The following is a 15914-nucleotide window of genomic DNA, read 5'->3' as shown; positions in this document are numbered from 1 at the left end:
AAAATTGCGTATCCAGTATTAAGACGTCGTGATTCAACTTCAAATGAATGGAAGCCAGTCAAGGAAAGTATTGGAGTCGGGTGTGTATGTAAAAGACCTATAAAGACATAAAACAACGCGACGAAAGGTTCAATTAAACTTAATCCATGAAGAAACTATCCATGGAGAAACTTCTTAATTAAACCATGTTAAGATTAACACTAGTGGGACGTTCGAAGGTTTTGTATTTGGAGCACGTAAAATGTTTTAAATTGATATTTTGTTAATTTTGTAACAGGGGCATTACATTATTGTTTTACACAAAAAGTTCTAGTCAATCGTTTATTCATTTCCCGTGTTAGGGAAACAGTAACACACATAGCAATAGCTGATTTTCTACATAGTTTCCTGTTTTAAATATGATAACATGTATTTAATTAGACGTAGTTTTCTTTCATTGATACATCTGTTTTTGATGTAATGCTTGTGTGAATATGAACCATCCAGAATGATTTAAAAAAGATAGTAAATGCTATTGTAAAGCATAACTTGTATTGACAATCTTGGATAAAAAAAAAAGTAATCGTTTGATGTTTTTAGAAATAAGGACAATTTCATATATGAATACAATCTTTTGAATAGAAATACTCATATTAATTTATCTTTCGGAAATTACATTCTCAATAATACAGGTAAACCATTAGGATAAAATAAAAAATAATCATATATGAACGGTAGATTTAATTTAATTCAAAAATAGCTGTCGAAAAGCAATGAACAATTACAAAGACAAATTCCTTTTAAAAAATGTAAAGCTGTAAAAAGACTTATTTTTAAACGGTAAATAAAAAAAATTAAGATAGTTTTTGTTCAAGAATGTAAAAAAAAAGGTTAGTTCTGAACACAATAGACAACTTGGATTAAAACATTGCTGATTTCAAATTATTTGTGATTTAGTATATGATTCAAATGGTCAGTCGCTCCATTCTATAAAGCGTATATTAGTGAACTAACATTATTAACATAGTTCACATACCATGTAAATAGCTATGATTATTATGTTTGAAAATGTACGTCACATTGACAATAAAAAGATAGAACTACACTTACCAGTTAGGTAATGATAATCATTGTACCACATATTGTGGATGTATTATTTTTATGTTTTTTTTTATACTTAATAAAATTGTTTTCTGTAATCAATATTTAATTATTTCAAGAAATAGAATTGTGATCACTTCTTTTCAATTTTTGAAATGTTTCGACACATTCCTGTTAAAAATGGAAGTCATAGTACCTGGGATAACATCATCAATTTTCACATATCAATAAATCAAGAGCACTTTGTCAAATGAACGGAAACAGTTACAGAAGTCCTCTATTCATCTAGCTTTGTGTATTTGATACCCTTTTGGTTATATAGATATCTTCGCATTAATTCCTCTTTGGTTGTCTAAGTTAATTCGGAAATAGGGATCAAAACGACAATGGGTTTATGATTTATAGATATGGATTTGGTCCAAGGTAAGAAGATTCATTGAAGCGTATCTTGATTCGCATATCCGTCACTAATTAAGGTGCATCACCCAATTGGGAAAAAACGGGAATGCGAACGGTTAAAGAGGGGAATAGCATTGAATACAATATAAAATGTGTCGCATGATTGTCAATGAAACAACTATACACAGGAGACAAATTGACGTAGCAATATTTTTTAAACCGCAAAATAATTTAAGCGCCTGCCCCATGTCAGAATATTTTGCCTCATGGTTATCGTTGGTTGCAGACTTTCAATATTTTTCATTTATTGTTTTATCATTAATCAAGATGTTCAAGAGGTTAGTCTTACGTTTGTATTATTTAAAATTTTGTCATATCGAGGCCTTTTATAGCTGATATTTAAACAGTTAATTTCGCTCTTTGTTGAAGACGTACTATAGGCTTTACTTTCTCTATCCAACGCCACTTGGACATTGGTGGATACTTTTATATGTATACTAATAAACAAAATCTCCTTATTTTATGTACATGTACCGGTGAAACGTCTGTTTTTAGGAATTAAGTTCTAAACAGGTTTTTAAACATTCGAAAAAGCAAATGTGTTAAAATGCAACAATATTGAAATATAGTTGTGAGTACCAATAAAGTAATAGAAAAATATTGTACAGAATCTCAGAATGCTCCCGGTTACATTTCAGAGTTAAGCACACGTGATATTTTAAGAATTATTGTGTGTGATCCACTTAAATGGATTTAATCAAAACAATGTACCAAACATCCGTTTTCTTGCTAAATAGCTCCTTTGCCAACAGTTAGTGAAATGAATTATTACCGGAAGAAGTAAACTGAAACTGTTAATCTAGTTAAGCTTAGTTGTTATAACAAAGTACTAGTAATGTAAATAAAATTGTAATATTGTGATAAAAAATAACGAACATTAATGACACATCTTCTACTGGATGAAATCAGCTGTAATAACTTTAATCCTATTACAAAAATAGACAAATATTTGTATACGAGATTCCTGAAAGAAAATAAGGCATACGAAGAACAAGGATTACAAGGGATTACAATAATAACTATAAATTATTACATGTCAGGATAGAGATAAATTATTTATGTGATCCTAAATTAATTATAACATTTCAATGCACTATCGATCTCCGGTTTTAAATGAAAAAATAAAAGCCTGAAATCTTAATTTGAATCTTTTTACTAACACAAATAGTTAGCTTAATAGGCTCGCAATAGTGTTGCTCTTTCCGTTAGATCTTTATCTTAATAAAAATAAAAGCTCTTTCAGCTCTAAAGTATAATTCGGTAGGTCACATTCGTATCAAGGGAACGGGATTGTAGTTACGACACAATAAACATAGTCGCTATCATCTGTGAAACGGATATTCAATAACGGTTAGCCAACTCGTGATAGTGTCCGTAAAATTTACGAAGGTATGATTTTAACTTCACCATTTGGAACTCTTGTTTAAATAGCTTCCTTGTGAGCTGCAATTCTCTATCAAAGAAATCATTAAATAAAATGCAAACCTGGGATTATCGTATCAATTTGAAGATACGTCATCTATATAGCGGAAGGGGAAGTTAAACAATACTGATAACTTTTTTTCTTTCCTCTTAAGAAGTTCATGTATAAAGTGAGCCTCAATGAAAACAAAGATACAAGTAGGCAAGAAGAGGGCACTGTTGGTTATCATGAGAATGCCGACAGCTTTTTGAAATATGAAAAAAGAAGATGTGGTATGAGTGCCAATAAGACAACTGTCCACAAGAGACCAAAATGACGCAGACATTAATAACTATAGGTCACCGTACGGCCTTCAACAATAAGCAAAGCCTATACCGCATAGTCAGCTATGAAAGGCCCCGATATGACAATGTAAAACAATTTAAACGAGAAAACTGAAATACGCGTTCTCCAAACGGAACAAATATGTTGTCAATCAAGAAATCATTCATCTTGATCAAGTCAGTTTCACAGACATTTTTGTTTGAATTAGAGTGATTTTGTACAAAGTAGGATTTATCCCTCCCTAAGACAAGATACTTGTATCTACGTTGGCCAATCTGTTTATGAAACAGAGCAATAAGAACTCTTTTAATTTGTCTTTTAGTTTGAAAAAAGGAATACTTGTGTAAAGTGTAGGAAAGTCAAATGTGTTAATACTTTGGCAAGATGAAGTGTCTTAGATTGTTTGTACTCTGAAAGATCTTTGGAATATTTTAATATCGTTATCTGATTCGATTCACGCCACCGCTAGACCAGGCAGTTTCACGATAACTTTGAAGCCTTGCCTTGGTTGCTGATAAAATTGATGTTCATAATTTAGATGCAGATTCGTTGAGCACTTGGAAAGCAAGCAATATACCGTTGTTTGAAGGGATACTTATATAGTTTAGGTATCCAATACAGTGATGGAAGATCCAGTTATTTTTCTTTAGTTGAAATTCAATAGGAACATAAAACAGAACTATGATTATCTAAGTTTTCCTCTTGAGTAAGTGTATCAATATCTGTTTCACACCATCTCTAGAATAGGCAGTTACACGATACACAAAGACCTATTATCTTATCATTTATAGCTGTGTGATCTGATCGAAAATTCAAATACTGACCACGACTGACTATGACGGTTTCTTATATACCCCTTGGTGATCGGAATATATAAGTGTGGGAAAAAACCATAAACATTTATTGCCTATAGTAACAAGGGTGTTTTTACCCTGGATGAGTCCCTGGAAGACCATAAAGACACTAATGAAACTCTTGTCGCATCACAGTCCGAGCATTCTTTCTACAAGTTTCACTAAATTGCCAGTTTATTACATAGCCTTAGATATTCATAGGCCCCTGAATTGTCAAGGAGAGGAGAAAGATACCAGAAGAACAGTCAAACTCATAAATCGAAAATAAACTGACAATGCCATGGCTAAAAAGGATAAAAAAAACCCAGACAGATAGTAGTAAACAAGACACAACAAAGAACACTAACGACTGAGCAACACGAACCCCACCAAAAATTGGGAGTGATCTCAAGTGCTCCGGAAGGGTAAGCATATCCTGCTTAACATGTGGCACCCGTCGTGTTGCTGATGTTATTACAAACCCGGTAAATAGTCTAATTAGGTAGGTCACATTCATAAAAGGGAAGGGGATTGCAAAGTTGAATGTAGACGAATTTATAAAAGTTTTTCCAAACTTGTTTCCGAAACCCATGTTTGAATTTCATGTAACATCGTAATACTCCATCGTTACATTTTTCAATAATACAAACTGTTTAAACTAAACTAATTACTTCGTTCTTTATTATGCATTATCTTCCAAAATAAATTCGTCACATTACCCTTTTGAAGAATCCGAAGTCACACAGTTTTTGGGATGGGTTTGTGTCGCTCAGTCTTTAGTTTTCTTGTGTATATGTTTCTGTCTTATGATTGTTTTCCTCTTTTTGATAACGTTTGTCGGTTCGTTTTCGACTCTCTTTGATATCTTCTGACCCTCTCTACGCCCTTAACAAATTACCTTAGCTGTATTTATCAGATCCTTTTGGAATTTCGAGTCCTCAATAATCTTCAACTGTGTACTATATTTGGCCTTTTTAACATTTTGAATTAAGCGTCACTGGTGAGTCTTATGCAGACAAAACGATCATGACGATTTATTGCCTTTATGAGGAGGTTATTTGTAAGGAGTCATCTGAAGATCTTGGGCTGCAAATATTTTTAGCTGTTTCAAATTCAAGTCGATATATCATATTAAAGGTTTCAAGATATTAGATAAAGCACTAGTAAAATTGGACAATATAATATAGGTTTCACAAGACGATTTTCGGTATTTTGACTTATTTGCTTCATCTCATCTTATTGCAATAAACAATGTCACTGAGGAATAATACATCATCGATAGGGTCGTATAACTAGATTAGTTCTAATGATAGATAGTATCATGCGGATATTGTTTACTTCAAAGTTCCTTTCCAGCTTTAATTATTTTTAAGATTATGGCAAATTAAAAAATGAATAGAAATCATCTTTTGAAGGAAATTTCTGCTACAGGGAGTCGACTGATGATTTCCGAAATGATTGAATTAATTGAAGATCTTGATTTTCATTCATTAATTTTATTTAAAATATGTCTCTATATACTTTTGTTATCACGATGATAGCTAAAATCATTACAAAAAACTTACGAGAGTAACCTGATTGGGATTTTCAAAATTTCTTTGGTTTTACTATTTTTAAAGAATCCTCAAAACACTCCTTTGGTATTTGAAATATGTTTAATTTGCATGATGTATTTAAGATAAGTATAGTTTTACAGCTGTTTGTGAACCCTTTTGACGAGTGCGCCAAGAAAATTTGAAATCGACAGGGACATTTACACACTCTGACAAAATTAAGACTATATCGCGTCTTTGTAACATATTATCTTAATGTGTAGCTAGTAAGAAGAATTGAAAATGTCAGACGAAAAGTTATCATTTACATCATAATGTGCGAGGAGACGTAATCAATCTTACGTGCGTTAAGCGTAAACTGTCTAATGGAGTTGTTTACCTTTAGATATATAGATATCGTAATATATCAGCCGATCGACGCATTGTTAATAATTTTTAATTTTTTAATGCAGAGTAGATTTGATATTGGTATACACTAAAAAAAGTAAGTAAAGACCAGAAATAGCAAGATAGTTATCCGGTTTTCTGCGTCGACATCATAAAATATCAGCCAATCAACATAATGTGCATTATGTGAATTATGTTCATGCTGGGTAGAACTACATAATGTATAATGTTGTATACACATGGAACGTTATATTTAAAAAACTAACGATTACTTTGTTGTCTTGTCTTTGGTATTCCAAATATCTAAAAAAAAAAAAAAAAAAAAAATGAAAAAAATGAAACCCTAACGAAAAACATGGTTCGGAAGAATTTTTGGAGATACATAATTCTATTTAACTTCTTGATGACAGTTTTCCTCGTTTTTCTTCACAATATGATAATCTATTACAAAGATACAATATAATGTACAATATGTCATAGAGTTGATTTCCTAGCCAAATCTCAATTTTCTTGATTTTCAAGGATAAATATATATTTTTTTCTAACTTCATTCCATTCTGACGAAAAAAAAAGAATTATTTTCACATATATTTTGTTAAAACATCGTTGTCGATGTAAGAACTTACTATGTGCATTTCGATTGTAGATATATTAAGAATAATTTTGAGTGTCGCTGATAAAGTCTGATCATGACACAAATCCGATGTTTAATATACAGCATTCACACATGTTGGAATTTCATTTACATTTCAAAAATGTGTGGCAGGCGGCTGATACTTTGTGATATCCTTAATAAAAAACCCGAAATTGTATACATCCATTTACGTAAATTTAAAGTCAAAATATAAAATAAAAGACCGACAAAGAAGGACATACTATGTTACTCCTCAGTAAATATAATTGATAGTAGTATTCTCATTGAAATTTAGATTTAAAACATGTGATTTCTTTTGTTGCCATGTCTTTAATACAATAAATATTTCATAATATTTACATTGACAGTTATATTCAAAACAGGTGATACCTTTTATAGCCATGTTCGTGATATCATAAATATTAAAAAAAAAGTACAATTTCAAAGCCAAATGTAAACATAGACACGAAGAATTTTTACAATTCCGAATTCTATTGCATAAATGACTTTTAAAAATGGTTTATGATAATTTCAAACCCCTCTTGTTTCTATATCAAATTACATGGTAAATTAACAGGAAATATTTATTGTGTATCATTATATTTAATTGATTTTTTTTCAAATCACTACCACAGTTAATATATTCATCATCACATGTCTTTAATTTTCACAAGGAAACGGAACCCGTTTTAGTTGTTTAAAGTATTATATGTGAAAATAAAATAATTCAATCATATTTCTTTCTTTTATTAACGATTTTCTTTAAAACATAATTTTGTGGAAGGACTAATGGGTTCTTGATTCTTATCTATTGGTTTCTTTATCAAAGGTCAAATATGAAATGAAAACTTAAAAATTTAGGGCCTTCTGAATACATTACAAAGTATTGGACGATCATAGCATAGAAAGCAATACACATGTTATTTAAATATGTTTCTACATACGCTGAACATTTCTGTCAAAAAGTTTGAATTTGTTGCAAAATTTTGAACAGAATAGCACAATGTTAAAAGTGTGTTTCCTATTTACAAAAAAAAAAATAATATCAAACGTATAGGAAAACATATAAAATGAATGTCTTGGTTAGTTGAAAGTCACAAAGAGAGTTGATATCAAGACAATAATGACATTCCTTTACGTTCTCATATTTCAATTTATCTTTATTTCTACTGATGGTTCAAAACGATGTTTCAATGTTAAAGATTCAATCAGTACTTTTCACCAACATACCAAAATGGCATTTGATCTAGTAACATATTCTCGGACTGGTTACGACTCAGAATTCATTGACAATGAAGAGAGTTACGAAAAATCTACGCTCCGTTCTCGTTACTTTGGTGAAAACAGATGTAATAGAACATTGAAGGGTAAATTACGTCACGTAAACGAGAATGCATTATGTCCATGGTATTATGACGTAACGTACGATGCAAATAGAAATCCATCAGTTATGCTAGATGCCAAATGCCGTTGCCCTAGACAGAAGACAACTTATGATAAATCACTATATAACTGTGAGAGACTTACAATTGCATTTCCAGTCTTGAGACGCCATAAAAAGACCTCAATCAAATGGAAGGCTGTGAAAGAAAATATAGGAATAGCATGCGTTTGCAAGAAACCAATTTCCAATTAAACAACAAGATTTTGAAAATCGCAAGGATCTTAAAAAACATACGTATTGATGTCAAATGAACTTTTTTTGTATTAAAAAAGAACAATTAATTTATTATGTAATAGAATCAATATTTATGTGTGCAAAGTGTATTTGTTTTTACTTTAGATTATTAAAAAATAATGTTCAAAAAATGTTTCAAAAAATGTTGACATACAAAAGTGATAATATTTCATGTTATTGCTAATTGCTACAATATCATCATTAGAATCAATGATGTTCTGTTTGAATCCAAAGTTACCTTAAGTTTTAAATATTTTATTTGCTATATCAAAGAAAAAATTGATGAGAAAGACCAAACTCACACTAATGAATACTTCTCTATATAGCATATAGTATCAACTATAAATGAAAAAGAAAAAAAAGAAAAAAAAGAAGCAAATTATATTTTGTTGCGATGATGACTAAGGTTTGTATGACGATGATCGGCCGTGTTGGTATCAATAACTCTCTACGAAGGAACTAGAATCTGTTTGACATTTTAATAAGATCTTTAACGTATTTGAAAATAAAGATTTTTTTTTTGCAAGTTTAAAGTCTCCAAAACCTTATACAAGTAAACCAATTAAGATTGTTTAATACATTTTGCAAGTGTAATTTGTGCAAACGAAAAATAAAATCATGAACATCGTCAGGATCATACCCAAACTGACGGAAGGATCCAGTATAATTTTAGTCTAAAAAGATTCAAGGCCGTAACTAGGCATCTTATTTTAGTGAGGCAAAATAATTGAGCCGAGCGAAGCGAGGCGTTAAATTTTTTTGGAGGGTATGAAATGAATGGTGCAAAATCCTGCGTTCTAGGCATTTTAAGAGAGTTTGATAATGTTTTGAATTTGGACAGTTTTTATATAAATTGTTCATATTTAAAGACTTTTACTAATACCAAATTTTTAACAACTTTATTTGAATTTGTATGTAAGATAATCATCCAAATATCAATTTAAATCTGCCGCCCGAACATAGAACAAACATCGATTCAGTAGAGTTTGCCAATTATTTCTATGGTGGGTTCAGTCAAATTGTTTTAGAATCATAACTTTGGTCTGCTGATATCCTTATCGCGATGAACATGGAGCATGGCAAGACCGCACAACCTCTCGCCACTCATGTATGCTCTTTTCCTAGATTTCAGTCGTTTCAGGGCAGTCTGTGTTTCTAAAGGTAGCACATTATCATCAACACAATGATCAATGTCTTCTTCCAATTCCTTCTCCATCAGCAATTCGGTAGCAGCATCGGTAGTAACAGTTTTGTTTGCAAAAGGGAATTAAGCTTTCCTATAAAGGCTAGCATCATCATACAGTCTCAGTTACAAAATATTAAACTCGCTTGTATGCTGACAAAGAGTAAACAAACTAGGGATAGAATGAGATAAGATACATGTATATGATATATCTATAGAGTAAGTATATATGATATGGGTACAGGGGAATTAAAATGGAGTTTTGACGTTTACATGTAGGTCCGTAATTTCAAATTATTTCTGGAAATAGTCGGTGGTATTTTAGTTCCAGAATCTATAAATTTAGGGGTTAGGGGTTGGGGGTGTCTGATTCCGAAACCCCGAACATAAAGAAATGAAATTCCGTAGTCCCGAATAAGTAAAGACAAAATCCTGTGATAAAGGTTCTATACCATTCCTCAATAATGTCAAATTGGAATATGGGATGTTCTTTCAATTTTTAAGGTTAAAGAAACATGGATCATGAAAAACTAATCCATGCATGTTTCATATTATTTATATTTTATTTATCTGTAAAGAGAAAGATTAAAGTTGATGAAACGGAGAAATGAATAAACAGACAGGACTGCCCCCTTGCGATGCCCACTACTTGATTTGTCAGTCTACTTATCGTTTTTGGATTGTTCTAATGAAGTTATATGCAATACGCAGACTACGTTCACAAACAAATTAGTTTACTAGAATTATTCCTTCTTTACCTTCAGTGTCGCTTTTCCTTTTTCTGCAAGAGCCGGTTTTTAACCAGAGATCCATGATGATTATCGTTACTAGGTTAATGTAATTGAGAAACATCACCCGTTGAGATGCTGAGTTATATCCAGGAAGAATAGTTTAAAGGAATGATGACAAGTTATAGAAATTAAGGTTGAGACAGAACAACAAAAGACTATTTTATTTGTATATATGTATTAAAAAAAATAATCAGTGTCGAAATTTTAGTGAGGCAATTGCCTCACTTGCCTCAAGGGTAGTTACGGCCTTGACTGATCATAGGTTAGAAATGAAGCGGAACCACGTAAGTGACAAACAGTAATATTTAGGTTCCATCAATAACATACTAGATTGTTATGGTTGTTCAGCCTTGTGCTTTTCTGTTTTTGCATCAGGTCTTTTTTATGTTTTGGATTCCAAATGGTTCTATACGTCCCAAACTAACCTGATCAAAATATTTAAAGTTTATTCATAGGGACAATTTGAATTTCGGACAAATATAACAAAGTGATTGAAAAATCTATCGTGCTGTTGTTTCAAAATACAATGAAATATGTAGTAAAAAAATAAGAACAAATTCAAGGCGCGTACAAATTATTTAAATTCATATTTTTTAAATGGACTGTCTGGATTGGTAAGCTTACAAAAATATCCATTTTGTAATATGTAAAGTTTTTCAACTTGTGTAGTAGAGGCCATTCGATTATTAAGTTTTTTTCTCATTTATTTATATGGAACAAATATGTAACTTTTTAAAATCATTCATAAAGAATTCAGCAGGAAATTGGCAGAGTCCTTTTAAAAAAAAATGAAAATGCTAAGTAAAGTTACAAATAAGAAATTTGAATTTTTGATAACGTCGTTTAGATGATTTATTGTAGTCAAACGCACTATATAATTACCTTAATATATTGAATTATGTTGTTTTAAAAAAGATAAAAAAAAATAATGTTATGATTATAAGAGAGTTACGCAAGTGTTTGAAGTTATGTTTTCTTTTTCACAAGATTCAGGATGACTACTGAAGCATTAAATCGACCAATAGTTTAAATTACTTGATAGATTGATATTTTCACATTATCATAAAAGAAATTTAATGCTATGTTACTGGACTAATAAAAATAATAATTTATGGTAAAATTAAATGGGAACAAAAAGTAAAACTCCCCACAAAACTGACTTTTAATAACTATTTGCCAATCTGATATATAGGTTACTAGAATGTCTTTTCGACAAGTATTACATCTTCAAGACACATATACAATTCCTGTGGGAGTTGGCAATTCCAGTTTAAGTGCACCGAGTTTCCATCTTCATATCGTTTACTTGTACTTCAGATTCCGCGATATAGATTTTATCCCTTCAGTTATTTTGACGATAACTATATCCACTTACTTCGAACAGAGATGCTACAGATGCACCTAAGTATACCGAGTACATTATGTTACATCTACAAATTGACATTGAGTTTCAGTTAAGAACTTAAAATAAAGACAAAAAATGAGGAATTTGTGTTATAAAGGGGTTTGTATAACTATTGTTTTTAATTTTCTATGCAGTTTTCGTCGTTTTCTTTTGCCACTGTGTTTGTTTTTATTTCACTTATAACTTTGATTTCCATACAGTGGTTAATACAGTGTTGATCATATCACTTAAAAATCCTGAAACACATTTCATATTTACCCATTGTTAAAATGATCAGTATTGTTTTCTTTAATTCCTGGTAAATACAATATTGATTGTTTAATTCTAAATGTTGAAAAAAAAAAAAATTATTCATTACATAAATTGTAATTATGATGGCTTTAATTTGAAAAAAAAGTAAATCACAAAAATACTGAACATCGAGGAAAATTCAAAAAGGAAAGTCCCTAATCAAATGGCAAAATTAAAATCTTTAACACATGAAACGAATTGATAACAACTGTTATTTTCCTGACTTGGTATAAGCAAATTTTTATGTAGATAATGGTGAATTAAACCTTATTTAATAGCTAGCTAAACCTCTCACTTGTATGACAGTCGCATAAAATTTCATTATGTGGACAACGATGTGTGAACAAAACAAACAGAAATGATAAGTACAGCAGTCAACATTGTGTCATAATCTTAATTGCTATAAAAACAAACGAATGTGAAACAAAGAAGCTCAAAATTCCATATTAACCAAGCATTTAAGCAAGTATTAACTACCAGAATGCACAAATTTACCATGGTAAATCATAGTACAATAATACAATGAAGGGATGTTTAAGTAAAGAGCCACGTCATATATGTATCAAAGAAACATAAAAGTCATATAAACAATGCACATTAAAAATACAAAAATGTTTAACAATAGCACAAAATCGAGATGCATAAGTGCAGAGCCACGTAATATGTATCAAAGAAACACCAAAAGGCAAATAGACAAAGCAAATAAGCAAAAAATGAAAGACAAGAATACGAGAACTATCATAGAACAATAACACAATGACGGGATATATAAGTACCGAGCCACTTCCAATGATATCAATAAAACAGACTAAGCAGTAAAAGTAATACTCATAAAGACTAACAAAAGAATAATTAAGCACGTTGATAAGATGGTGAACAACATAAGTATCCAGAATCTATACTACAAGACCATCATGTATTATTTGTGAAGTTGATACGGAATGTTTATCAACAAGGTTTTGGTACCATAAGCTACCGATTAACTTTTTTATTTAGCAAAATGACGATACGTTCTTTGATATAGCCCTGGTTCATTTTTCTGCTAAGACATTGATGACGTTTTACCAAATCTGAGTAGGAGATGCAGGCTCTTGAATACCAAATAAGTAGGGAAATGTATATCACATATGCAGGTGAAGTTGTAATATTGCCTCGAAGGTGTGCGAAATTGATTGACTTTGATAAAGATACCTGTAGTATATAACTTTGATTGATATGATATCAAATTTAATACCACATATGAAAATGTGGCTTAAAAATCTTGAAACAAATTGAACCAGATTATATATTCCAACAAAGAGCTAACGATGCTTTGTGGTTTTCCCAATGCAATGTTTTTTTTAAAGACATTATAGTAATGAAGGATAACGATGAATTTTGTACAACGTAATAGATAAGGATAATTAATAACACGAAAACATGATAATAAGAAAATCTATTAACCTTTATTTCTCAATTGCTTTTTGATATGCATGGATTGGAAACAGCACGTGCACATATTCAACAAGCATTTTATGTCGAAGGAAAATATCGCGTAGATTATTTCTATATTTTGAATATTGCGTAGAATGGCATATGTCAGAGGTAAATCATAGATTAATTTCTCATTAATAATTTGTGTATGAAGCAAACGGACTTTAATATGTTGCCAAAAATTACTTTTTGATAATAAATAAATATTAAAGACGTGATCTGTGCTTTTTAAAACGGCAGTATATAAACGTGAAACAATATTTTATCCCGTAAGTATCCTTCAAAGATGAGGAGCTCGATACGACAGTTTTGTCCATGGTTAGTACTGACTTTTCTTGCTTTCACTACATGTGCTATATCCATACAAAATGAGACAGAAAAAACAATTGAACAACGTATCACTGCTATAGAAAATTCTAAGCAGATCTTTGAAAGTAGGATTCAGGATCTCAACGATTCGTCTTATAAAGGTATGTAGACTTTAGTACAGTTAAAGTAATGTTATTTCAAATATTTGGTCTGGGAGAAAGAGTTCGTTATTTTCGGTATAAGTAAGAATACAATTAAAATGACATATTTTTCCTTGTCATACACAATTATACTACATGTACGCTTTTAAAACAGTTTAATTATGAAACGAAAAGAACCTTAATTGCCCAATTATTCAAACACTTAGTCATTTGTAATGAGTTAAAATCCTAGAGGCGACCGATCACTAAATACACTAGATATTATTGAGGCTTGAGTATTTTTCTGAGACAGCAATTTCACTCCGCCAACAAAATTATATTTGACGCTTGAATAACAAATTGAAAGTGAAATACAAACTCCCTATGATCGGGTTGTTGACTCTTTGACACATTCCCCATTTCAATTCTCATTTTTAACAATATACAAGTGAATTTATAATAATATTCAGAAAAGAAAAGAAAAAACAACTTCTTCCCAAGACATTAACAAAACTGATATTCATTTATATTTTGAACTGCATAAATCAGTGGAGCAATTCAATTGTTTGTGGAATGATCATTTAATCAATTGATACACGAAATATGATAATGTATCCATCTTGTATGTCAGAAAATAATTTATGGTTTCATACCCTCAAAGCCCCTATCAAATAAACTATCATACTAATTTTATATAGATTAGACCGTTGGTTTTCGCGTTTGAATGATTTACACTCATAATTTTTAGGGCCCTTTATAGCTTGATGTTCGATGTAAGCCAAGTCTCTGTGTTGAAGGCCGTACCTTGACCTATAATGGTTTACCTTTATAAATTGTTACTTAGATGGAGAGTTGTCCAATTGGCACTCATGCCACATCGTCCTATAGCTATCAAACACTGGTTACAATGTAAACCCTTGCAATCTTGATAATGATAAATATATATATTAATAACATATTTTCATATTTTATGTTTCGCTGCAGGTTCCTTTGAGTCTAAACCGATAATGTTTTATGCTACAACAAAAACTACAACACATTCATTTAACTTAGAGAAGAAGTCAACAGTCGTATTCAGAAATGTTATTATGAATATCGGAGACCATTACAATAACTTCAACGGCATATTCGTATCACCAAAATCTGGAATTTATCTATTCTCCTGGACAATATGCACAAGCGGGAATAACTATGCATTCACGGAGTTGGTTGTTCAAAATACCAGCATATCAAGGGCTGGAGAGTTTGAGAGTAATGGTCACTATGACTGTGGATCAATGACTGCATTATATAAGATGAACAAAGACGACCATGCATGGATACGCACTACTGATTATGTTTCTGGTTCCAAAACGCACTATTTCTACACAAGCAAGGATGCCACCAGTAACACGTTTCTTGGAATATTAGTGTATGGAGATTAGCAGTGCTTGTAATTTAATAACCACTAGAATTCACATTGGAATCATACAGTGACGGACTATTCTTAATAGATATAGTATATACTTTCAGTGAAAGTGCATTGATGCATTTGGTCAGTGAATTATAGTTTGAGCACAGCAATAATGGCCCAAGTGGCTTGCTTGGTGAGCATTTTCGACAATGTCATTGAATCTACAAATTTCAACATGTTGAAGGAATAATAGTCGTATTCACATTCATATGCAATCTTTAGTTTGAAGTTTTTTTTATAAAAATAAAAATTAAGTTATATAGCTCTTCTTTCAAAAAGACTGCCATAAATGGACTTCACAAAAGTTCCCGTAAAACGTTGACGTCATAATACAAAAAACATCTGATGCAACAATGGAAAAGTAATCAAACGATTCCGGAAATAACGGAAGTAACTTGCACGAGAGGCACTATTATGGGTTTTGTGCACGAGATGCCCCTGATATGGGTTATCAGCCCGGATGGGAAATTATGGGTGTGTACTTCCGTTCATTATACA

At 31.1% G+C, this 15914-nt stretch overlaps 1 long non-coding RNA gene across 1 annotated transcript; it reads left to right on the top strand.

Annotated features, from left to right (window-relative positions):
- The first annotated feature begins 13785 nt into the window (after window positions 1-13785).
- Window positions 13786-15676, top strand: LOC139527652 (uncharacterized). Its single transcript, XR_011665409.1, has 2 exons — window positions 13786-13984; window positions 14948-15676. It is a non-coding gene; the product is annotated as an uncharacterized lncRNA (long non-coding RNA).
- The last annotated feature ends 238 nt before the right edge of the window (window positions 15677-15914 follow it).

This window comes from Mytilus edulis, chromosome 6 (genome assembly GCF_963676685.1).
Source record: "Mytilus edulis chromosome 6, xbMytEdul2.2, whole genome shotgun sequence".
Taxonomy (NCBI): Eukaryota; Metazoa; Mollusca; class Bivalvia; order Mytilida; family Mytilidae; genus Mytilus; species Mytilus edulis.
Note: the sequence above shows the minus strand (reverse complement) of the source record. Positions and strands in the feature narration are given on the sequence as shown.